At 43.3% G+C, this 21,547-nt stretch overlaps 1 long non-coding RNA gene across 1 annotated transcript; it reads right to left on the minus strand.

Moving 5' to 3' along the window:
• Positions 1-13,108: 13,108 nt before the first annotated feature.
• LOC115254920 (uncharacterized) lies at positions 13,109-13,849 on the minus strand. Its single transcript, XR_003892043.2, has 2 exons — positions 13,502-13,849; positions 13,109-13,441 (listed from the first exon to the last, which is right to left on the minus strand). It is a non-coding gene; the product is annotated as an uncharacterized LOC115254920 (long non-coding RNA).
• Between the last annotated feature and the right edge of the window lie 7,698 nt (positions 13,850-21,547).

Genomic DNA, 21,547 nt, shown 5'->3' on the forward strand with positions numbered 1-21,547 from the left:
TATTGGTATTTACTTCTTAATCATGGTGCAGTTTATATACGGAGCGTCAACGGGAATGAAGAGGAAGAAAGCAGAGGATTCCGATTCCTTAATGTTTATTGGCGAACATTAAAAAATTCCTAAAATTTAAATTATTAGTTCAAATTAACAACTCCTCATTCAACCACTTACGTTTAGTTCGTTCACTAATCTTCCTGCTTCTACTTGCTCACGGTATTTTCTTCCTTTGACTTCCTTTTAGCTCCAACCTATTTCCTACTATAACATTAGAACGTAAGAACTTATTATTTGAATTCATTGAAATATTCCACTTACGTTGCTTCGGATCAATGAAGAATTCCGGTCTTCAGATCAACTAGATCTGCTATAGGTTAGCTAGGCGAATTTACAGTAATTGTCTGTCTAGAAACAGTAACACCTTAGAATTCACATTATTTATATTTCAAGACATAATTACCTCGCTAGGATTAATATCGATGTGAAGAAATTTAGTTCAAGTGTAATTATAAGCAAAAATTTAGAATTTTTAACATTAGCATGACAGCATGTACACTATTTAGTTCAACTTTTCGGGTTTTTGCCATCTCACCAAATCTGCATGCACGTTTGACGTTCGCATTCTGTCATCCGTTCTCGTTCGAGGCGCGTTGCAGATATCATCGTTAGGTAACGCTCAAAATATATTGTTCTGGTGAGCCGCGTCGACCGAGGGGTCGTAACACTCCCCCCCCAGTACGCCAGGGTTCTGGTCTACTGGCTCCTCGCGGCGAACATCTAATACAGCTATCTTCGAAGCCGGTCGCTCGTAGATTCCTTTTGTAGTTTGTACTGCGACTGATCTCACGTGCCCGTCCTTCGCTTGGTTCACTGCAATGACCCGACCTCTAAGCCAACAATTTCTGGGGAGATCTGGATCAACTATCATGACGATATCGTTATGTTCAAAGGGTTTGACATTAGCGAACCACTTTGTACGCTTGGTTAATACTGGCAGGTAGTCGCGGAGCCAACGCTGCCAGAATAAGTCCGCTTCCCTTTGCGACTGTCGCCAAGATCTGCGCAGAATCAAGGCTCTATCGTCTAATCGAGACGCAGGTTTGAGCCCGCTTGACGAACCCAGTATAAAATGGTTTGGTGTAAGCACCGGTGCCTCAGGGTCGTCTACAGGAACGTGCGTCAATGGTCTGGAATTGATTAGGTTTTCAATTTCAGCTAGAGTACTGCGGAGTACTTCATCTGTCGGATGGCGCATTGGTAACACCTTTTGAAGGTTCACTTTTACTGTTTGGATGAGCCGCTCCCAGGCCCCCCCCATATGCGGGGAAGCGGGTGGAATAAAGGTCCATTCAGTGTGTTGACTGGATATCTCTTGGATGACTTTCTGTTGGTCCATGTCCCTTAATGCCTCATTTAGTTCCTTGCTAGCAGCAATAAAATTTGTTCCTCTATCGCTATATATTTGGATAGGAACTCCCCGCCTTGCCATGAAACTCCGCAATGCCATTATGCAAGAATCTGCACTTAGTGAATGTGCAACTTCTATATGTACCGCCCTGATTGTTAAACAGGTTATAAGAACTCCCCATCGCTTCTCATTCTTTCTTCCTACTGCCACAGTCATGGGGCCGAAATAATCTATGCTGATGTACGAAAAAGGCCTGGTGTAAGCAGCCAATCTAGCACTTGGAAGGTCTGCCATCGGAGGATGAAGAGGTGTGGCTCGTTGGTTTTTACAAGTTTGACAGTCAGATTTAACCTTTCGAAACATTCCTCGCAATTTCGGAATTCGAAAAACTTGCCGCAACTCGTTCAGTACTGTCTCGTGATTGCGATGATGATACCGTTGATGGTAATCCTGAACGATGAGCTTCGATATGTGGTGATCTTTCGGAAGTATTATTGGGTTTCGGGCATCCGTACTGGCATACTCACACGCACTGATACGACCATGCATTCGGAGCACTCGGTTTTCGTCTAAAAATGGATTCATCGTGAAGATAGAACTCGACTTAGGTATAGGTTTCTCGGTATTCGACAACATAGCTATCTCTTCTGCAAAGGCTTCACTTTGAGCTTGGCGGTAAAGAAGGTTTGAAGCACTCAAAAGCTCATCCTTGGAGAATGGTCCCGTGCTGCGATCAACGCCCGCTGTTTTGCACCTGACATTGGCGATAAATCTGATTGTGGCAGCTGCAACTCGAAGCAAACGATTCCATACCGAAAATTTTGCTACTTGAAATAGCGGCAGTGGCACAACTTTGTGGAAAAGCAAATTGGCACGAAGCTCCTCTTTGGTAGTGTTTGAGCTGAAAGGTTCACATGGCCATGTATCTGCTGATTTCCATAGAAATTCAGGTCCTCTTAACCATCTACTTTGACTGCTAAGATCCGGTGTTCGTTTACATTTAGTTGCTTCATCAGCTACGTTGTCCTGCGAGCTGATCCACTTCCAGTTATTGATATTCGTCGCTTCTAATATTTCGCTAACTCGCCAACCCACGAATGGCGAATATTGACGATGATCTGAACGCAACCAGCATAACACATCGCGGGCGTCCGTCCAAAAGAATCGTTCGTTGATCTTAAAGGACAAGGCTTCAGTAATTGTATTAGCAAGTCTTGCTCCAAGAACCGCACTTTGTAGCTCAAGACGGGGAATTGAGATGAATTTTAGTGGCGCTACACGCGATTTGGCTCCCACAATCGCGCATTCTACCGTATTGCCTTGTTGAAATCGCAAGTATACCACCGCCGCATAACTCAGCTCACTCGCGTCAACAAATGTGTGTAGTTGAATCAGCGTGTCCGGGCCCACTGTGGTCAACAAGCGGTAGCAGCGCGGAATGTTGACGTCTTTTAATTTTGGAAGAATCCGTATCCATTGATCCCATTTTTCATGGAGTTTATCCGGTATTGCGTCATCCCAGTCAATAGCAGATCGCCAAATCTCCTGGAACAAGATTTTGATACAGACGAGTACATGGGATAGCAATCCTAGTGGGTCAAAAATGGACATGAGTGTGCGCAGTACCTCCCTTTTAGTGGGGATTCGATTTCCCGTCAAGAGCTCAGCATCGTGCTTCGGCGAGAGTTTGTAGGTGAAACTGTCCGTATTCGTGCACCACCACATTCCTAGGACCTTTTCTGTACCCAACTCAGATCCAACATGAAGACTTTTGTTGTCTGTTTTCTCTTGATGCAGAGCTTGAAGAACATCGCTGGAGTTAGAAATCCAATTCCGCATTTCAAACCCGGCCTCAGCATGGATGAATCTGACATCTTCCGCTAACTGGATGGCTTCTTCTTCGCTTTCGACGCTGTCCAGCATGTCATCCACATAGTGCTGCTTCGTGATAGCTTCAGCTGCCCTCGGGAATTTGCCAGCATACTTTGTCGCGTTCAAATTTTTAACAAATTGAGCACAACTTGGTGAGCAACATGCCCCGAATGTCATCACTTGGGACACATAGGTACTAGGCACTTCGTCTTCGGGGTCATCCTTCCATAGAAATAGTTGACAACCCTGATCTTCTTTAGCGATTCGCACTTGAAGAAACATTTCTCTTATGTCGCCGCTGATTCCAATCTTATTTTCCCGGAACCTGTATAGTACATCGGTCAGGGGAGTCAATTGATCCGGACCTTTAACCAACATAGAATTCAGAGAAACGTTTCCGGTTTTAGCTGCGCAATCCCAAACGATACGCAGTTTTCCTGGTTTGTTTGCGTTGAACACTGGGAATATGGGTATATACCAGATACACTGCAACTCTTGAAGTTCTGCTTCTACAAGCTTCCTAATGTAGCCCTTTTCTTTGTAGTCCTCTATTTTTGCACGAAGGGCGACAGCTAGCTCTGGTTCTCTCTTCATCCGGGATTCAAGGCAATGCAATCGTCGCAGTGCTGCAGGCTTACTATTCGGCAATCGAAATTCGTCATATTTCCAAAGAAGGCGCGTTTCGTATTGTCCGTTGTCAGTTTGGACAATTTTATGCAAGATCTCCAGCGCTCGTTGATCCTCCTTGGAAAATAGTGGCTTATCTTGCTTAGTGACTCCAAGGCCTTCTAGAGAAAAATATTCTCGTATCGTTTGCTCAAGGAAATCGTCAGATGTTTCGGAGCAACCGCATTGTACACCGTGATAAGCTAACAACAAATCAGTTCCGTCACAACCTCCGTGAAGAACCCATCCTAGCCTGGTTTTTGTTGCTATAGGTTCATTAGGCTTTCCTTCTCGCCCTTTCAGAGGATAACCGAGATTTGCGTTTTTCATACCAATTAGTATCCGTGGTTGCGCGTTCTGATAAGACTCTACCGGAATCCCTCGCAAATGTTTGTAATGATCCGCCATCTCGCGCGCATCAACGGACTGACGGAACAGATCTAAAGCGGAAACCGTGTGAACTCCCTGAAGCCAATAGCTTTTTGCATTTGGACCGGTTCCAGAAATCTGGACGTTCACCTTGATTGAGTCATTTTCTGAGCGACACATGTTTCCCGTCCACTTGAGGCAGAGAGGTTCATGATTCCCTTCTACTTTCATTTCCATAGCTAGATCAGCATCCATTAAAGTATAGGAAGATCCATCATCGAGGAACGCGAACGTCCTTATGGGCTTATCTGGTCCGTAGAGAATTACAGGAACAACTCGGAACAAGGTCTTGTTGGTGATCTGATGATGGATGTTGCATTCACTCTCGGATGATCTTGTGGTATCTGCTGCAAGGTTCTCGCGTGGCGCATCGGATTTTACCCCGGTCTTCACAGCAGCTTTCTGGTCTCGCAAATTATTATGCAGAAGCTCGTGATGTTTGAATTCACAGCCGTTTTTGCCGCATAGTTTCTGTATCTTGCATGGTCCCTTGTGAGTATTGAGACATTTTCTGCACAGTCCAAATTCTTTGACAACAGCCCATCGTGAATTATACCCCATTTCATAGAACCGTTGACATTTGTCTATGGTGGGACAGTTGCTTTTGCACACTAAACACGCCGCATCTGTTTTCTTGAACTGATCCGTCAAAGTTCCTTCCTTGAGCTGCTTCCTCGGTTGATCGTCGACTTCCTCAGCATGAGCATTCAGAAACGCTGGATTATTATTTCCTACTCGATTGATCTTGGGATCACTGGGTGGCCCAGCAAGCGGACAGATATCCTCCGCGAGCTCATACAACCAACCAGAGAAGATTGACAAATTCACAGCAGCAAAATTACGACGATATCTGGCCCAATCCAGTTTGATTGCGGACGGTAATTTATCCACGAGTTCACGGAGAAGAGCCACGTTGTAGGAATATTCTTCCAGCTGACACGCCTCGATTGTGGCGCACAAATTTTGCACAGCAAGCGCAAATTCGATAATGGTATCTAATTTTTCAGCTTTAGGAGCCGGAGTTGAGCTGATTTTGGCCATTAAGTTGTGCACTATAATCTCTGGATTTCCAAATCTCATTTTCAGGGTTGAAATAATTTGAGTCACGTTCATCGGGTGCATTAGCATGCATTTGACTGCTTCGAAGGCTTTTCCCGTGAGGCATTTTTGCAAACGAACAAGATTCTCCTCCGCTGTATATCCGCACATGCTTGTCGTAGTTGTGAACGAGGAGAAAAACAGTGGCCATTCTTCAGGAGTCCCACTGAAGGTCGGAAGTTCACGTGACACGGACTGGCGAGCTACAACTTGACTACGAGTTAGATTGTTGTCCTCATCATCTTCAAACAGGTCACGTCCCAGCGAAGATCGACCGAGTCCAAGCAAATTCACGTTTCTCGATTGTCTGTCCGGCTGATGGTTGGCATTTGGTCGATGTATCCTAGAGTTTACGGTTTGATGCTGGGGGGCGGTAGCTTCTGGTTGACGCACTGGCATACTGGCATATCGGTCCGTTGCAGAAGTTGGAAACATTCTAGGTTGACGGAATGATACGGTTTCAAGCCGAGCAGGAATTCTTCTAGATATCTCTGGCTGACTACAGATCGGATACGCGTTGTTGTAAGGTGGTTGTCTAGCTATGTTCACATCAAGTAATTCCGGAAGCACTTCTGGATCTGGCACTGCTGGGCCTGCGTTCAAACGATTGTTGACCCATTCATCCACTCGATCCTCGACTTTGTCTTCTTCGATTTCAGCAACCGACGACGACTCGCTGGCAATCTCCAAAAGGATGGCGTACCGCTTTTGAAGATACTCTCGCTTTTTCAAGTTCTCCTCTTCTTGCAATTTCCGCTCCTCGTCGAGCATTTTCAACTCCAACTCTAACTGTTTCTGCTTGGTGGACCTCTTCGAAGCTCCAGAGTGCTGACTTGATGTCTCCCCGAAGACTTGCTTCGCGTTACTTCGAGGTATGTTCGACGTTGATTTCAGCGGCTCTTTCGAAGATTTTCCAGCTAGAGGTCCAGAGGTAGGGATGATGGTGCTGGATGCCAGGGGGATGTTTGTGACTGCTGGTATCGGCTGGGCTCCAGAAGATATCGGGGGACACTGGCTGATCTCAGTCATCCTCGGAAAACTAGTGACAGTACATGCTGTTGACTGTATTACGGCATTCGATGACATCAACGTGTAAGGTGGGTTAGGCGAATCCGAACTTCCGGCGAGGGTGAATATGCCTGGTGGTGCTAGCATATTTGAAGGGACGGGGGTACTAGTTACAGTATAGGCAATTAGCGGATTCAAGGTATTGCTAGCTTTATTGGCAGAAACAGGCGGAAATATCATATTCGATGGAACGTGAGTTAACACAGACTCGTTAACATCACAACTTGTTACGTGGGGCAAGGCGGGTAAATTTATCGGAATTTGGGGAACAACATTCAATGGAACTGATGTAACTCTTATAGCGGGGTTTATGGGAGCTGACGTACTCACGGCCGGTTCTGTAGAGGTTACCTTAGACGAATGTTTCTTCTTGGCTCCTTTGGCGGCCGACTGGCATATAGGGCAATGCCAATCGCGGTCAGCGACACCTCGGCTCACTTCTACACACGCAAAATGGTACCAGTCGTCGCATTTATCGCACTGGACCATTCGAGTGTTGTCATCGTCGGTGCAGGCTTTGCAGTGTTGAGAGCCATCATTACGCACGATGTCTTCTCGTGTAGACCCAGCTGCAGACCGACCATCACGGGCTGCTGCAGTGCTCCTCGTCTTGATTGGCGTTCGCCCAAGCATCGCCCAATCGGTATGGGAGATAAACGAATTTTTTAATTTGTCTTCTTCGATTTCAGCAACCGACGACGACAACACTCGAATGGTCCAGTGCGATAAATGCGACGACTGGTACCATTTTGCGTGTGTAGAAGTGAGCCGAGGTGTCGCTGACCGCGATTGGCATTGCCCACCAATTGGCAATTCAAGGGATCTCAGGAGACTATAAAGGGCGTTGCATGAGGTTTGAGGGGCGATTTAAGATATTTCAGAGTCTGCTCTGAAACTTCCTGAAATGCATCAAAAATCTCCCTTGAACCCCCCGGAGACCCCATGTAACGCACCTGAGAGGCTTCGAAACCCCTGAGAACTTCTCCGTAACGCTACCGTAACGCCTCTGAATCCCCCGAAAATGCTCTGAAACGTCTGAAATGGTCTGAAACATTTTGATATAACCTCCGAAATCCCCCTTAAACCCCATCGGACCCCATGTAACGCACCTGAGAGGCTCCAAACCCCCCGAAAACTCCTCCGTAACGCTTCCGTAACGCCTCTTAATTCCGCAGAAAATGCTCTGAAACGTCTTGAAATGCCTCCAAAATCCCCCTTAACCCCCTCGGACCCCATGTAACGCACCTGAGAGGCTCCGAAAACCCCGAAAACTCCTTCGTAACGCTTCCGTAACGCCTTTGAATCACGCCGAAAATGGTCTGAGACATTTTGAAATGCCTCCAAAATCCCCCTTAAACCCCATCAGACCCCATGTAACGCACCTAAGAGGCTCCAAACCACCCGAAAACTGCTCGTAACGCTTCCGTAACGCCTCCTTATTCCGCAGAAAATGCTCTGAAACGTCTTGAAATGCCTAAAAAATCCCCCTTAAACCCCCTCGGACCCCATGTAACGCACCTGAGAGGCTCCGAACCCCACGAAAACTCCTCGTAACGCTTAAGTAATGCCTCTGCATTCCGCCGAAAATGCTCTTAAACGTCTTAAAATACCTCCGAAATCCCCCTCAGACCTCCTCGGACCCCATGTAACGCACCTGAGAGGCTCCGAACCCCACGAAAACTCCTCGTAACGCTTAAGTAACGCCTCTGCATTCCGCCGAAAATGCTCTTAAACGTCTTAAAATACCTCCGAAATCCCCCTCAGACCTCCTCGGACCCCATGTAACGCACCTGAGAGGCTCCGAACACCTCGAAAACTCCTCGTAACGCTTAAGTAACGCCTCTGCATCCCACCGAAAATGCTCTGAAACGTCTTGAAATGCCTCCAAAATCCCCCTTAAACTCCCTCGGACCCCATGTAACGCACCTGAGAGGCTCCGAACACCCCGAAAACTCCTCCGTAACGCTTCCGTAACGCCTCTGAATCACGCAGAAAATGGTCTGCAACTTCTTGAAATGTCTAAAAAAATCCTCCTAAACCAAACCCCCTAAAAACGCCTCCGTAACGGCTTTGAAACAAGCCTAAAATGCTCTTCGACTCCTGAAATGACTCCGGAATCCCCATAAGACCCACTCGGAGCCCATGTAACGCACATGAGACCTTCGGAAACACCCAAAAATGAACCTGTAACCTTCCTTTGCTCTCATCTGTAAACACCCCCCGGTCGCCGTTGCAATACTTCCTGCTATTATTAAATATTCTTATGCACAATATTGGTTCTGAGTAGCTTTCCCTTTTTTTATGCAGGGCATAAAAAAAAGTGCATAAATTAAAAGTGCATAAAAAAAAAACATGCATAAAAAGAGGTTTTAGTGTAATAGGGTTTACACACACACACACACACACACACACACACACACACACACACACACACACACACACACACACACACACACACACACACGGGGCGGGGTAGCCTACCCGAGCAGAAGGGCATACCTTAAAAATACCATGCGAAGAGCAACATGTGCTCTAATACCTAAAATTGTTATTGCTGCGTTATTGTACGAAATGTTATGAGAACATCACCATAACAGTTGCAGGTATTTGATCAGAGTTTGGTATTGATGTAGTATTTGTTAGTTTAGCAGTGAAAATAACCGCTATTACATCATGAAGTCATCGAACATATGAAACATTTAATAACAAGAAATGTTATTAGTTTGTTATTTAATAACTTTGGAATAACAATAACAGCAATTGAAATTTTAGGTATGCATACATTATTGAAATAACAAGACTTGCTTTTTTCTAGGTGTTATTTATTCAAAAGTTTGGTATTCGTTTTTGTTATTTTGCCTCTTATTACCACCTAATGAAGGGCATATCAAGGTATGGTAGTATTTAAGATAAATACCTTGATGTGTTATTCACTTGTAATTTTCTTCTGCTCGGGTAAGGGGGTTGAATGAACTGATGACCGGACTTAAATTCGTGGAGTAGCCAGACTTTTGTCATGAGATAGCAATTTATTGTTGACTATCGAAGGAATTCAGCGGTTTTAACTCACCCTGCTACAACAAACCATCAGGTACCTAGATAAATTCTTTTCGGAATGATTCTGCAGCCATAGGTAGGGGAACTGCGGCCATAACGCTCATAGGGGGCAAGTTGCGCCACCTTTGTTTTAGGCAAACCATGTTATTTTCAGTACTTTTTTCAACTGCAATCGTTAAAAAAAGAATAAAAATACTTCTTTACATTTGAGTTTACCAATGTTTACTACAAAAATTGTACAAAAACTCCAACAAAAGTTTTTTGTTACTTTTGATGTAATTTTGGCCTGTCAAATTTTTGCACTCTTTTACATCATTTAACATATTTATTTTCTCGCTATCCCCACAAACTGTTCTGCACACTCCCATTGTTTGTGAACCATGCGGAAAAAGCATCGAATTTGACCCTTATAACTTTTTTACAAGGGTCCGAACTTCTGAGCCATGTGTGGGGTAAAATGCCCACCCCTACTTAATTACATTAAAATAGCCATTTAGATCCAAATTCTGGCATAAATTATATAGAACACAAGTTGGAACCAAGTAATAGCACATTTTTACTATAAATAAGTTCACTAATCACACAGCCGTGCGTCATTTTGTAGTACATAATTATTGATAAAACAGCTCACTATGCCGTTTAAATGGAATTGACCCATAATTACAGGTGATCCATAATTATGTAATGACTGTATACCATTCACGAACAATAGCAGTCTAGTCTAGTCTAGTCTAGTCTACACATTATACCATTCACGAACAATAGCAGTTGACAATAAACCAGGCCTGCAAGTATATGTACACAATTTGGCATCCTGGCGTTAGCTGTGGCTAGTGGCGCGTTTTACCCCGCATCAAAACTGAAATTCTGTAAACCAAACTTTTTTTCAAATTTGAATTTTTCAGTAGTAAAACATAAAACTGGTTTATGGTTTCTTCCATTTGGAAGGTAACATGTTGGTGCTTCATGTTAGTGCCAAAAAAGTGTATATCGGCACCAACATTTCAAAAGGGCGTAACTGCATTTACAACCAATGCCTTCTCACAAAGCTGTGGAGCGTATCCCATCCCTCTCAAGCAATCCACTAGCACAAATAGAAAGATAAAATCCTCCTCTTTCAATTAATGGATGTGAATTGCGTGAGATGAATGAAATACGACCCACAGCTCTGTGAGAAGGCATTGGTTGCAAAAGAAGTTACGCCCTTTTGAAATGTTGGTGCCGATATTGTGAAGTGTTTCGTGGTTAAAAATGGACTCTTACTTAACGTGGGCGTCTTACCCCCAGTTCCCCTAATCCTTACGCTGATGGTGGGTACACTATCATCATCATCAATTCACATAAACAATTGCTAACCGCTGCTTCGCTGTCATGACTAACAAGGGCCTTAAAACACAAACACAAACACCTTCTTTTACCTAATCGAGAGGCGTTGTACGAGAACAATTTACGACTCCTGAACAGCGATGTCTTAGCGAGCGCATTTATTAATTAAAACCTAACCGATCGTAAAATCAAACCAGTTCGACACCTTCGGGCATTACTGATGAGCATCATTTGGGGCGGCATCACCCGGATGATTATTTATAGAGAACTGCAACAGACCGTTTCACAAAAGGATGGCATAAATTTCCGAAACCCGTATGAAAACCATTGATGAGTGGCAGCGTTGCAGAAATGTCATATTTTAAATGCCTAATCGGTGATGGTGTCTCTTGGGTCACGTGATATATTAAAGCCCGAGGGGTAGATATTGGGCGTCCTTGCAAATGAGCCAGATATGGACATCTACATGTTATCTAAATCATGCCGAAGCCCCATAAACACTATTTTTAGCATTTGGTCAAACCTGTTTGGAAGTATTCAGAGATTTCGAGCAAAACAAACCCCTCGCAATAGTGACCCATAGCATACCTAAGCAAAGAAAAAGTCACAAAGCGGTCAAAACATGGGCTCCCAAGATGATCGATAGGCTTTTGATACATCCAGGCCCAACGAGAGCCCCGAACGCAACACAATAAATTTATTATAATTTAATGCGAAAACGATCCCGAACACGACGGCCCGAAATAGGAAAGGAATCGAATCGTGCTCTATGCAAACTGGCATAAATTTTGCCACTTTCGGCGTCGGGAAGAAAAGTGATACCATGAGCATGGATTTCGCACGAATTTTGTGCTTCCCGAATGCCACAACCAAATCCACGAAAACTCCCAGCCAATGCACGATGTTTCTGATTCATAAACACAGATATCACCACCCGGGAATCGAATTACACGACATACAGCAAGCCATAACAATTAAACAATGAGCAATAATTGCCGACAGACCTCTTCTAGGAGCCAGCTCGCTAACAATTTCCAATTAGAGAGGGCAGACAGTCACAAAAAGCGCCACTATCATAAAACACACCTGTCAGTGCTGATAATCTGTCCTAATAGATCAGTCACGGTACAATTTGTTTCGATTTTCTTTTCCTTGGCGACCTACCGACGATCGACGGTCGACGGTCTTCTCATAGGAAGCAGTGTGAGGAGTCATATGCACCACTGTGCACTGGGGTGCACAGAGGAGTAACTGGAACAAATTTGAACTGAAATTCAAAGAAGCGAGATTTCGAATTCAAACGTAGGAACAAAAGAATGTGTAATTTAGTAAAAATGAATAACGTTTCAAGAACTATTTCTAAAGATCAAGTTACAGAATCTTGTCTATAGTCTATATAGTCTATAGCTAATCGCGTTCGGTGATTTTTACCGAAATCTCAACCGGTGAGCGTTCGGTAATGGATTTTTAACGAAATTCTGTAAAAAAAATAACAAATTTCGGTAAAATGTTATCGTTTATCTGTCAAACTCCAACGAACTTTGGTAAAAGCTGCTACCTTTACCGATTTTTTCCTGTAAAACAAACTTAACTGTTGAGATTCCGGTAAAACATTACCGAAGTCGGTGATTTTTCTAACTGTGTATACAGAAATGTGCATTTTTCTTGAGGAGTATGGGAAATTATTCGGTGCTTTGCCAAGTGATACCAATGCTGATAATTTATGAGATATGAGGTCGATCTAACTTCCTTGGACATGTACTTAGTATCTTCATATCTGCAACCCAAAATAAGGCGTTAATGGCAGAAGAAGGGTTCACGTTATAACAAAACAATATGACTACAAAATTGATCTTATTACTCTCACGTGTATGCATGACTTCGAATGACAAAAGTCAATCACATCAACTTATAACGACGACTAGGTAAAGGTAGCTAAGCGAGTTTTGGTTGTCTGGTTGTTCACAAACCCTCAGAGCCAGTCAGCCATTCAATGGCTAAGAGAGATAGAGATAGATAGAGAGGACATTGAGTGTGATTTGCATATGTGCCAATTATGGTTCGGATTGGGCTTCTTTATGGATTGCGCCCCACAGTCTGCCAATAAGCCGCGCGGATCATTACATTACAGAGGTTATCGCTGTTCTCAGGGATTCGATCGGGATTAAGAACGATTTATGTGCGAAATTGACACTAACAAGGAGCACTTATTCCGCTCTACATTTATTGCTCTTGCTACTGCGATGACGACGTTCGGATGGGATTGATCTGTTTGGTTGGATCATCTGGCCGGAATGCTGTGGCTCTGCATTGCACAAATCCTGCTGCCCCCCGGGCAGGTCACACAGATGCACATGTTGTAAAGGGCCCGATGGATGCAGTCCTCTCCGCAAGGGTTGCCGGAATCCGTCCCAGCAGCGCCAGTGCCATCTGGAGATCTAGGTGCTCTGCTCAGCTGTCCAACGTGCAGGCTAACAGCGGACTGAACCGAAGAAATTTCAGCATACAGATAGGCACCCACTAAAATAACAATCAACGTAAATTTACTCATGATTGAATTTTTGGGAACTAAACACGGACGGCGATAGAAGCGAACTGGACTATACTGGCCATTATCACACTGTGAAAGATGCTGTGCGTTGTGAAAATACACACTCAACGCCATACTGATAACCTACATTTCGACGATTCCTACAGTGACACAGTTTATATGGTGATAAGCATTGACAAGATCGACGCAGAATTGGAATTCACGGTAGAACCGCTTCGAAGTGGTTCATAAATCATTTTCGTTCAATTTGTGTGGCTTGCGTTTAAGAGTCACTGTCACGGATTTTTTCTAGCTTCGTGATATTTATGATTACGTTGGCTGAATCATGATTCGGCTAGTGGCGCTCTGGTTTTGACCTTCAGAGCCACTTCCGCGGTGAAAGCCCTCACCTCGACAACAAGACACCGACATGACCAAGGACCTCTTCCATGCGGGTTTTATCACGCTTGGGTTCGACGATCACTTTTTCTTTGCGAGTACGTAAAAAACTGCGTAGGGGTGGTGGGGGTAAAGTGGACAACCTAAGCATATTGGTCATTTCCCGCGGAAATGCGGCAAAATCCATCTGCTTTTCCGAGTTACATGGAAGGTAATGATATACTCTAGAAATCTTGTAGGGGGTTGTATTTATAAAATATTGTTTTCTTTGATTATTTTCTTCACCAAATCCTGCATCAAAATAGTGTGAAAAAAACTTGTGGGGGTAAAATGGACAAGTCGTTAAAAGTTATATAACAGCATATTGTTTCTATGCTTTTAAATGCAAACTATCAAATTTCATACGACACCTTTATTTTGTTGTTTTCAAATTTTTAATACAAACTTTAAAACACCCTTAAATTATTATTGTAAAAATAGTGTAAAAAACAGGCACTGTTTTGGATGAAAATTATATTTTGTTGATATAAAATATTTTTTATAACTTTTTACTCCAACTATCTCACGATAGGTATGACGGCTAATGATTCTGAAGTTTGCAAAAAAAAAATGAAATTTTGGTGAAATTTAAAGCGATTGTCAATTTTACCCCCACGGTCTGATTTTGTTAAAATTATTTGCAAAAAAAATTTTTTTTTACAAAACCTAATTTTTTTTCTGTTAAATATATTCTTCTACGTGCACTTTATTGGTTTAGGGTTTGAAACTTTTAATAATTTGAAAATAACTTACGAGAAAACCTTAGCAATTATAAGCAGATTTTACATCATTTCCAATTTTTCACGTGATTTTTAAAGTTTTTGTCATCTTGAAGAGGTTTATTTGATTTAAATGTTCAAGATCAGCAAAAGTATAATGATTCATGCTTAGGCATAAGCTCCAATCGTTGAAACATTTTAAAAAACAATAAAAGTCATGAAACTGTACCTTGTCCATTTTACCCCACCTGTCCACTTTACCCCCACCACCCCTACGTCAGCTCCAAGATCCACGAGCTTGACATCGCTGTTCATCGCCTTCAAGACCTCTGAACCTTTTAGCCTACAGAGAACCGTTTGGCAGCTCCTCATCTGCCTCACACCTCACTGGTTCACACGGTTCTGCGATTGCTTGTCATAAGCAAATGTCTCTTTTAGGCATAATCAACGTGGCTATCGAAGGCAAGCTTATCGCCGATCATCACCCCAAGCGTTTTACGAAGCGCTTCGAAGTAATAGTACAATCGCCTACACTGATCATCACTTGCTGCCCCGACTTCCGGTTGTTGAGAACCCCCACCTCAGTTTTGTGGTGAGATAATTCTAGTTTCCTTCAATCGATTCACCGTAGACCTCCGACGTAATGTCCTGAGCAAAGCTGACGATCTCCACTCCCAACGGAAACTGCAATTTCAACAACTCATCGTACATGACATTTCAAAACACTGGACCCAGACTACTCTGTAGGCATCACCCCATAGGGTCGTGTTGGCTGTAGTCATGGCCAAAACGAAGGGCGCGTCAGCACCCCCAGACCAGAACGCTCCACCGAGATGCTGCAGAAGATCGTGGAATCGCTGTTCCTTCGCCACTATGCAAGACCATGGGCTCCCGTTCCCTATGGCCAAACCGGCCATAGCGAGGTTGCCCCACGAACCAATAGCGTGCATAAGCGAAGTCTCTTAAGTTGAACAAGACTCCGGGTCCGGACGGTATCCCGACAGTAGCCATCCAGACAGCCATCGAGGCTAGCCCTGACATGTTCAGAATGGCTATGCAGATGTGCCTTGACAGAGGCAAATTTCCGGAGAGGTGGAAAAGGCAAAGATTGATTCTACTGCCCAAACCGGAGCAGCCACCTGGCGATCCGTCGGTCAGCATACAGACATATCCGCCATCTGGACACCGCCGGAACTGTTGGAACGGATAATTTTGTCGAGGCTGTTGGTCTATACCGAGAAACCCGATGGCTTTGGCCTCTCGGATAACCAGTTCGGCTTCTGGAAGGGTCGATCAACTGTGGACGCTATTAGGGCTGTAACCAAAACGGCCGAGATAGCGCTCCAAAAGAAGCGAACTGGAATCCGCTATTGCGCGGTCGACACGCTGGACGTAAAGAATGCGTTCAACAGCGTCAGCTGGGCCACCATCGAGTGCGCAATACGCCACCTAGGAGTCCCGGTTAGCCTGTGCTGGATACTGGAGAGCTATTTCCAAAATAGGGTGTTAATCTATGACACCGAGGAAGGCGAGATGAGCTACAACTTCACCGCGGGGGTACCTCAGGGTCCATACCGGCCCGGTATTATGGAAGGTGGCGTATGATGGCGTATTGAGACTCTAACTTCCATCGGGCGTAAATCTGGTCGGCTTTGCCGATGATATTTCCCTCGTAGTAATCGTGGTATACGGCGAGTCGATAGAGGAAGTGGAACTGACAGCAACTCACGCAATTTGAAAAGTTGGAGACTGGATGAGGTCGAGACAGTTGGTGCTCGCGTACCACAAAACGGAGGTGGTGGTGGTAAACAACCGCAACTCTGAACAACAGACAGTGGTCACCACAGGCGGATGCACGATCAACTCTAAGCGCTCACTGCAGCAATTGGGGGTCATGATCGACGATAAGTTGAAATTCGGAAGCCATGTAGAATATGCCTGCAAAAGGGTGAACATGGCGATAGTGGCATTTTCAAAGATAATGTCAAATAGCTCGGCAATAGTCTCGAGTAAGCGTAAGCTGCCCGTGGCAGTAGCGGTATCCATACTATGGTATGGCGCCACTGTATAGTCGAAGGCGCTAGTGGTCAATCGGAGCGTGAAGCGACTCGAGAGTACCCACAGGCTGATGTGCCTTAGCGTGGTCAGCGCATACCGCACGGTCTCAAAGGACGTGGTATGTATGCTAGCGGGCATGAATTTTTGTGTGCTAGCGGGTGAATTTTTACTTCACACAATTTCTGTCAGGCCCATTTAGGTGGTATCGGCACAGATTCGGACACGCAGGCTCCCCCGCATGTCCGTAAAGCGCAGACTGCGACGAGACCGCGGAGCATGTGCTCTTTGAATGCCCACGTTTAATGGAGCAAAGATGGAGTATGCAGGGGATATGCGGTAGAGATATCACGCCTGATAAACATTGTTGAAAGGATGTATACGGGGGCGGACAAGTAGAATCCCGTTACTTCCACGGTTTCTTGAATCGCACTTGAACTACAGAGAAAATGACGAGCCGAGCTACTTGAGTTGACTCCCCTTCCACATCTAGGAGCTTGAGTTCAACGGGTAGTCTAAGTACTAGCCAGGACCCTAGTATCCAGGTGAGAGTGAACTACTTAATGCGATAGCTGATGGAACGCTTACTATTAGAGTATATTCATGTACGGTCCCCCCCCCCCCTTCTCAAAGTCATCCCTAACGGGCGTACCGCGAAGGTAAGGAAGAGAGATTGAGTTTTTTAGTGGATCGATCCCCGCATAACCCGAGGGAGTTGCGATGGGGATCGCGATCGGTTTGCATTGTTCGGCGGAAAAAAAAAACGAAAAGTGACGCATGTTTGTGGCAGTTGCGATGAAAATCTCGGTCGCACTGCATTGTAAGAAGGAAAAAGTGAAAAGTTCCACGTGTTTGGGGCAGATGCACATTCTCCTTCCTCGTGAAGTGATAAAAAATGGATGCACACTTGGTAGCAAACAGTATTGCAGAAAATTGAAGGAGTTAAGGAGTGGTTGCGGTCATCCGACAACATGGAACTGGGTGAGATCATTTGTGAGATAAATGCGCTTTCATTAGGACTCCTGGAGTCTGTAATATCTGCAAATTAATCTTGTAGCTCTGGTGCAGGCCTAATATTGAAGCGATAAAAATGTTAGAAGAAAGTGATTGCACGGTAGCCTTCGCGGGGAAGTCGGTTTTCACGATAGTGTAAATGATCAATACGGTGACGCGTTTAATAATAGATCGATCGTTGACGTATGTGTATTACCCTTACCATCGTGACCAAATAAATCATAATCGGGATAAAGACCGGTTGGTGTGGATGATATCACCTACCAAAGGTGGCTCCAAGATCCACACCTTATCCTACCCTGCCTACTAACAAATACTCCTTCCCGAGACAACTGTGGGGATGCTGTGGATTCCACGGTTTCTAGTAACAACGGTTGTCGAACTAACATTCCTTCCCCTTTCCCGATGACCGTAAGGACGTGGCCGGCACCGTTTGACTTTAAAATATTGAACTCTCGAATTGTGCACATTGAGAGTGTGTAGCTATTCCCAAGCAACATTCATTGGATCTCTGTGCAACTTCTATTGTTCTGGTCCATCACGAAGTAGCAACTACGATGTGTACGGTTATCTTTGCTTTGCTTTGATTTTTTAAAGTTTGTGGTGTCAGAAAATTTTGGAAAATCGTGAGATTTCACCTAGCGTTGTCTCGAAAAATACCCATCTGTGATTTTTTTTTATAAAGTTCCATATTTGATCATATATCCAGACTGTTCGGCCCGAACCTATTCGGTAATAAAAAAAACCCTAATTGATCCACCTACAGATGATGGCACCTTTCTCGTGCCTTTTTGTGCATTCTGGGCGCCAATTTTGGACCCGAAACTCCTTTCCCATACTAGATATACCCATATTGCAAGGTTTTAGAGCCTAAAACTCAATTAAACAACCGCCACCTTGATTTAGAAGCCGCTATCTTGTATTTTAGACTACCATCTTGGACTCCGATCCGGACATCTTCTACGTATTAAATATATCCATATTGCATGATTTTAGGGCGTAAACCTCCATTAATTAGCCACCATTTTGGGTTTTAGACCACCATATTGCATATTCTGGTCGTCATTTTTCGACTCCGGATATCTTCCCCATATCCATATTGCATGATTTTAGAGCCTAAACCTCCATTAAACAGCCGCCATATTGAATATGGATCCACCGTCGTGGATTTTAGGCCGCCATTTTGGATCTTCCCCATACCAAATACATATTTCCACTTGCAAGGTTTACGGCCTAAAACTGCATTAAGCAGTCGCCATTTTGAATTTTAGCCGCCATTTTGGAATTTTGGCGGCCATCTTGGAAATTCTGGTAGCCATTTTTTTCACTCCGGACAACTCCCTCATATCAAATATACCTATATGTCATGGTTTTAGAGCCTAAAACTCCATTAAACAGCCGCCATGTTGGATAATTTGATCACCATTATTGGACACCGGACATCTTCCCCATACCAAATATACTCATATTGCATGGTTTTAGAGCCTAAACACTATTAAACAGCCGCCATCTTGAATTTGGAGGTGCCATATTGGAGTTTAAACCACTACCTAGGATATTCTGATCGCCATTTTAAGACTCCAGACATCTTTCCCATACCAATTTTATTCCATAATGCATGGTTACAAAAATCGCCGTAGTTTGATGTGTCTCATGATGGGGCTTGGTTCTGTTATACATACGGCCAGTTCTACCGGTGCACAGTGGGAAAATCAACCCAAAAAAAAACGGATCTTTTAACGCCGCTGGTTTCGATACGTGAAGTTGACCATTTCTGACGTAAAAAATTACGAGAAATCGAATGGTGCTAAATTCATTCACCGCATAGCACGGGAAGTGGTTCATTTTGCCCCATTTTGCGCTTTTTCTGATTTTTATCATGTAATGAATAAATTAATTTCCCCTATTAGCATTGGTACTGAAACGAATGTTATCAAAGAGACATATATATGACTTTTTCTAAAATATCCGCTTTGGATGGGGAATTAAGGGCATAATAAGTATTTTATGAAATATGTCAAATATAAGCTAACTGACTGAACAAGGCATCTTAAACACCAAATTATATATATATTTGAGATGCCTCATTCAATCAGTTGTGTGTATATTTGCCACAAATCAGATTAAGATTATTGCTTATTATACCCTGAAATCCCCACCTTCTTTTCGATTACATTGGTTTCAGTACCAAAAGTCCATCAATTCGGACATAAGCAAATGCGGGAAATCAATCAATCAATCAAAGCGACAACAAATCAGAGCAAATTGGGGTAAAATGGACAGCTATTTGTACCCTCCCGAGAATGATTCCAAAGCTAATCGATAAAACGTATTTGTATATATAAAAAATAACAGAACTTCATGTATTGCAACCAGTGACATCACAAAACCATACCTAAAATGATATCATCCAGCAGTTTTAGGGGCATGTAGGGTAAGGTAGGGAAAATATCTTTCATATATGGGCATGATAACTGTTAGCTTTTCAATTGCAACTAAAACTAATTTCAACGTTCCATAGCAGTATCTGTTTTTTATGAATGCATTTTAAATCTCATTTTTCAATAATAAAAAGAAAAATGGGGCAAAATGGACAACTACTGACGATGATTCTCATGATAACAGATCCAGCGCTTTTTGTTCATGCAAAAAAAATAAAAATAATCTATATCTATATCTATATCTATATCTATATCTATATCTATATCTATATCTATATCTATATCTAAGCCAGGTTAGGATGAGTTGTTCACAAAGCGGCCATCGGTTGCAGAGAGATGATTTATATGGTACTTCTCTTTAATAGTTCCGGAACCATTCCTCAAATGCAAGTGCTAAAATGAATAGAATTTTGTAATCAATTAATAAAAAAGAATGAGTGGAGAATCAAATAAAAACTACTAGCTTGATTGTTGTTTGTTGATGAAATGGGACTTGGAGTTCCATGAAATGACAGATTATAAAGCAAGGATAAGTTGATCCTTTGAAGCACCAGCAGTGTTGGCAGAAAAAATGATTTTCAGTAGTTGTGCGGAGATATCGAACTTTGAACATTAATAACTTTTTTCAGAGTCATTCTAGCATCTTACTCTTTTTGGCAAAGTTAATCAGCATCTCCTGGGCTTAACTTTAACATCGAGAGTTAAATAGTTCCAGACAAATTCGAGCCTCTTACGAGAAAAATGTAGAAAAGTGTGTTTTCCCATATATAACTCCATACAAATTTCAAACGCAATGCGGAATGCGGGGACACAACCAACTGTGCCCAAATTTTGCACAGTTATTCGGGACCACAAAAGGCATCGAAAAAGCTTTGTTCCGAAAAAATGACCATGTTGACCCGGTCTAATATCTATATCTATATCTGAGTTTGAAGTTCCTTTGGGGCAACAAAACTCAAGAACTGATGAACCAACCAGCATGATTCTTGCATGATTTGGTTCATATTCGTGGTGGCTGTGTTTATATCTACAAAAAGTTACGAAAATCAGCTAGAAAAGTAACAAAATTGATGAAGTACTGATTTTTCATGAGCTGAGAAGGAAATCAACACGACCGAAATGAAATCTTTCAAGAGTGCGGTACTTTTTTGAGTTCAACAGTTGCCAAACCACCACAAGACGGCAAAACAAAGTTTGCCAGGACAGCTAGTAATTATATAAAATTCACAATTTCCAGCAGTTGTTGGGGCATATGGGGCAAATAAACATTTCAAAGGATCTGTCATAAATGTATACGATTTCTATAAACCTCTAATTACACCTGCAGCTATTTCTAATGATCTACAGTCGTGTTAGTTGTTTGAAAGTACATTTTGATTCTCTTTTTGTATGAAAAAAGGGAAAAATGGGGCAAAATGGACCACTTCAC

The sequence above is a fragment of the Aedes albopictus genome, chromosome 2, assembly GCF_035046485.1.
Source record: "Aedes albopictus strain Foshan chromosome 2, AalbF5, whole genome shotgun sequence".
Classification (NCBI taxonomy): domain Eukaryota; kingdom Metazoa; phylum Arthropoda; class Insecta; order Diptera; family Culicidae; genus Aedes; species Aedes albopictus.